At 36.0% G+C, this 5,546-nt stretch overlaps 1 pseudogene; it reads left to right on the top strand.

The window, feature by feature from the left end:
* Window positions 1-4,004: 4,004 nt before the first annotated feature.
* Window positions 4,005-4,752, top strand: LOC138150355 (ribosome biogenesis protein NSA2 homolog pseudogene; annotated as a pseudogene).
* The last annotated feature ends 794 nt before the right edge of the window (window positions 4,753-5,546 follow it).

Below are 5,546 nucleotides of genomic sequence, written 5' to 3'. Positions count from 1 at the left end.
ATGAACCAAATAAGTGAAATGGAAATAATTCATCCATTTCCTGAAATAAGCTGACTCAGTCCTAATTTTGGTTCACTTTCAACTGAACTAATTCTCTTTCATCTTTTGATTGTATTTGTGCATTTATTCATTCAACAAATATTAACTGTTTCTACTGTAATTACCTCCTACAATCAGGCAGTGTTGGCACATTAGAATGAACACTGGATTTAGAGATAGACTGGACTCAAATTCCTATTCTGACATTTACCTGTAAAATTCTGGGTTAGTCTCTTTTAAAATGACAAGTGTGTTTTAAAGGCCTTCAAAATCCCTTCTATTTCTAAATTTGTAATTCTATCATTTTACTATACTGCAGCTACATGCCAAGATGGTCTTACTTTTACCTTCTCCATCAACCCTAACTAATCTGTCTCCAAGATACTGAAATCTGAAATTCTTCCAAGAGACCACTAGGAGTTAGACCTTTTCTATAACAACTCTGTTTGGGTCTCCTTTTCTTCTCTACCAAAACTTGATTATAGGATCATAAGGTCAAGAGTATGATAGAAACATAAATATAGAGTACTTAATAAATATTACATATACATATAGTGTGTGTGTGTGTTAAATATTGTGCTAAGAACTAGGGATATAAACCAAAGCATTCTAGAAAGTCCTTTTACCTTCCATAACCTCACATTCTAATGGTATCAATAGGAAACTGACTCTGGAATGGGGAAGATATATGTGTGGTGGCTTGGCCGAAGATGTTAGAAGTATTCTGTGATGTTCTGAAAATGTGCAAAATAAGACAAATCTGACCTATCAAACCTCAGGGAAGGTATTACTGAGATAGTGGTAGAAGCACCACATTTTTTCTAGTTTCATTTTGTTTGCTAAAACCCTTAATGAGGTCACTAGCCATCAAATAAACTGATACTTCTATTAGAAATGTTAATATAATCCAAGATATCAAAATTTTCTTTCCATTTTTAGTATCTCTACATGTAGGTAGGAATTTATCTATAAATATATGCACATCTGTGTAAAATCTCATCCGGAATTTATTTTACAAGCTCTTGTACATAATTAAAACATTCAGAATAGGTGTATGCATTCCCTATTTGCAGCATACTTATAGATACCATTAAACCCCGTCCCTTCTAAAAATAGTATTGTTTCTATGGTAACTAATGTATTTCAAAGTGAACATGAACATTTGAGTAACTCAAGTGGTGCTCGGAATAACCCTCTTGAGCTACACCTTAAGAGCAATATAGTCTGCTTAAAAAAACAACAAAAAAGACTTTTTCTTTTCAATGGATGTCCATCTGTGCATGTGTTGTGCCTTTGGTTAAAAGATGTTAAGGAGGAGGGGTTCACTCTGTATTGTTAAATAATTTTATGAGAGGGTAAAGGTGATTTCAACTTCATAGGATCAGCCCATTCACAGGGAGATTTTGCATTCTCAAAGGCTCATTGTATTGGATATAAAGTTGATATCTAGGTTTGTCCACATTGCTCCTCTTACTCCAAATAGGAAAGAGCTGCCTTTATGTAAAGTAGTCCTAAGAGTGCTTTCCCTCCTGCTGGAAACCACTCAACTGGAACATGCCTCCCAGGAGCCATTGACTTAGTCTCTTTTCTGACTAGATGCAATCCTAGTAAAAAATCCTCTGGCAATTTCCTGTACTAAAAGCTATTAAAAGTTCAGTTATCATGGACTTGGGAGCAATGTTTTGAGGGTTATGGAAGTCATTTGGAGACAAGAAAAAATGGCAATTATAAGTAGTGACTTCTTTGGACAGAGACTTGTTTCCATTAGTATTTTTCCAGAGTGCAAGGACTGATTCAGTCTTATTTGATATTAATAAATGATCTAAACAAGAAAGGGTTTAATGAAATCTTCAAGTTTAAGGTGATAAAGACAGCGGGCCATAGATCTAGAGCTGTAATGACTTATGAGGCTATCTCATTCAGTGGTTCATTTTTGGGGGGTGTTATGGACCCCATTGGCAGTCTAGTGAAATGTATAGGCCACTTCTCAGAATGGTGTTTAGTTGTCTGTATTAATAAGTGAAGGAAATACTAAAGTGAATGAAAATGAAGACAGGCCAGTGCTCTTTCTAATACATAACATTGCAAAGGTTGAGGTTAAGTAATTTGCCCAGGGTTACACAGCTAGTAAATTTCTATGACATTAATGTCTTTGATGAATTAAAGAATAGTTCTTAATATAATAACCCAAACTTTGGACACAGAGATACTCTCAGAAGAAAAAGGTTACCTTTTTTTTTTAGCTGCATTAAATTCCTTTTGTCCCCAATCTATTATCTTCCTCTAAAAATATTGGAGGGGGGAGCAATATTTAAATAGTCCTATATCAGTGCACTCCTAGAACTATAGATTCTCAGAATTCACGGATATCTCACCTGGTCTAATACATGCCTAAGTAGAATGTATTTCATCACATTTTGGCACACGGCAAGGAAATCTCCAGTAATAAGGCCCCTGCTGTCTCCTAGGTGGCTTATTTTCACTTTTCAACAACTCTAATTGTTAGGAAACATTTCCTTGTATCAAATGACAGTCTCCCTCTCTATAACTTTAACCTGTTGCACCTGAGTCTGTCCTACTGGAAGAAAACAAGTTCACTGTCAAAGGCTATCTATTCAAGATCAATCCCAACTGCCTTCTCTCACTCCTCCTCTGTTGGAGAGGTAAGAAAGGGATTGGTCTGTAATATGCCAGTTTGCTTGCAATATAGAGTATATTAGGGGGAGCAATGTGAAAAAAGTCTGGAACAACAGGTTGAAACAAGAGTGTAAAAAATTTTGAATGTCAAGAGAGTTTTGCATTTTCTCTTAGTGGCAAAAGGGAGTTAATGAAACTTGTTGAGAAGGGGAGTGACATGGTCAGATCTCTTTTAGGAATATCAATTTGGCATCTGTCTGAAGATCATAACAGGAGAAGGAAGAGACTGGAAATAGAGAAAGGTTTTTATAATCATCCAGGTGAAAAGTCATGAGGGTCTGAACTAGTGTAGAGGCTACAGTGGGATTCTGGAGATCTAGATTTCAGTCTTGTTTTTGTTGATGAGCTATGTAGAGCTGGAAGAGTTGATCTTTAGTGGGTTCTTTGATTTATTACCTATTTCCATGAATAAAACTCTGTCCTCAAGCCAGGTTATGGCTAAAGCATCCTACATAGCCATGTGTCAGGAAAATTGGAATATCAAAAACTGTTTTCTTCAGTGATTCTTACCATAAAGAATATGTATTGCATGCTAGTTCACGGTGGGCAGAAGAGAGGGGTGCTCTTATTTGATATTACCAGGTTATCCTTAATTTTGTATTATTATTGTATGTTTTCTTGGACCAATTTTCAATTGTATGTTTTTGGATGGTTGTTTGTAAGCAATTTAGCCATTCCAACTCAGCATATACATATGAATAAAAGCATATCAGGTGAATAAACCTAGACAGGATGTGTTTTAATTTTCTTGTTTATGTATATATTTAAATACCATATCTAGGTATTTTCTTCAAGAACATTTTTGGAATGTATAAAATTAGATTAAATTTGTAGACAGTAAAGCCCTAAGGGCATGTAGTCCCAAAAATGAAAAACGCAGCCTTTGGGGGGTATATGAGTATACAGAGAGTCTTTTAACCTTGAAAACTATAGTATTATAGATTGAAGGGAACCTCAGAGGCCATCTGGTCTAACATTCTCATTTTACAGATTAGGAAACTAAGGCCTAAAGTACTTAAGTGATTTTTCTAAAGTCTCAAAGGCACAGAGTGAAGATTTGGACTCACACCACCAGAATAAAAATCCAGTACTCCTTCCTTGTACCACACTACCTCCTACAATGTTGAGGGGATACTGTGAACTGACTACATTTATTGGTAGTCATACATAGGTGTGCACATGTATACATAAGTCTTGGGGCTAATGACAGAGGGTCTAAATTTTGGAAGCATTTTCAGTGGCTCTTCAATGGGGCCCCAGCTATCAACATGCCACAAAATGAATAAATAGAGTTACACCCAAAATGATATGTCTACTGCTTGGATTACCATGAGAAAAAGATAAAGAAAGAAAGCCAAGAGGCTCATAAACATTCAAAGAAAGCAACAAAAATCATTGGTCTAAAGGTCATACTCTACCATAAACAGCATCATGCTGAGAAGATTCAGATGAAAAAGACTATCAAGATGCATGAAAAGAGAAGTTCCAAGTGAAAGAATGATGAAAAAACTCCCTGAGGGGCAGTGCCTGCATATCTGCTGGACAGCAAGCCAAAGTCCTTTCCAACATGACTAAACAGAAACAAAAAGGGAAAGTTGATAAGTGGGGCGTGCTCTTGCCAAAGTTCATGCCCAGGAAGAAACACATATAGGAAAGAGAAAGAAGGCTTGGAAGAGAATGGTTACTGAAGTCTGCTTTGTTGGGGATGACTTTACTTGAAAACCACCGAAATATGAAAGATTTATTAAGCCAATGGGTTCATGTTTTAAAGAAGCTCATGCATCTCATCCTGAACTTAAAACTGCTTTTAGCCTACTTATAATTAGTGTGAAGAAGAATCCCTCCTTCCTACTATATATAACTTTGGGTGTTATTACCAAAGGGACTGTCATTGAAGTGAATGTGAGTGAGCTGGGCCTTGTGACACAAGAAGGCAAAATTGTCTGGGGAAAATATGCACAAGTTATCAACAATCTGGAAAATGATGGATGCATAAATGCTGTCTTGCTTATTTGATTGACTGTTTGAATGATGTTCTATATATTTGACAATTATAAAAGATTCTAAATATATTAAGAAAAACACAGTAGTTACTACATTGAACAGTCACAAAGCAAAACCAAAGACACAATTCTAAACATTGGTTGTTTTGATTTGAGATTAACTTGGAAAAGTGATGGAATACTAGTTTCTATTCTTTTATGAGACTTTTCCCATTTTGGAGTGGCAATAAAAAAAGCTTGTAGCAAAAAAAGTCTTGGGGGGGCCGCCAGGTAGCACAGCAAGTAAGAGCACCGGCTCCAGTGTTGAGAAGACCTGGAGATCGAATCCCGGGCTCAGACACTTAGCACCCACCCAGAAACACCTGGCCGTGTAACCTTGAGCAAGTTACTTAACCCCAATTGCTTAAAAAAAAAAAAAAAGTCTTGGTACTTTTTTTACATAAGCTGACACATCAACTCCTTATCCACATCCCCAGTTGTTCATGAGGTCGCCAAATATTATGGTTCATGGTGAAGGACAATTACTGTGATTCCATTAATAAATTCTCAATCATATGTGTAAACATTCTTCAAGTAGGCTCTGCCACGAAGGGGGATTCACAAAAGGAGACTTATGTCTGATCCTAGTCTAATTCTTGTGCATTTTAAAAATGGATAAAGGAGTACTCTCTCAAAATTTTTCCAAGGGCAAGGGGAAGAATTTAAATGTATACTGCCATTTTTTTATTAGGGCCCACTTTATGAATTTGGTAGTATTTGTTATTTATATAAATAAAATTGTTAATCATATATTTTATGAACAATCTA

This window comes from Petaurus breviceps, unplaced genomic scaffold (assembly GCF_028583685.1).
Source record: "Petaurus breviceps papuanus isolate PSGF00001 unplaced genomic scaffold, PetGlider_PUasm1.0 140, whole genome shotgun sequence".
Classification (NCBI taxonomy): domain Eukaryota; kingdom Metazoa; phylum Chordata; class Mammalia; order Diprotodontia; family Petauridae; genus Petaurus; species Petaurus breviceps.
Note: the sequence above shows the minus strand (reverse complement) of the source record. Positions and strands in the feature narration are given on the sequence as shown.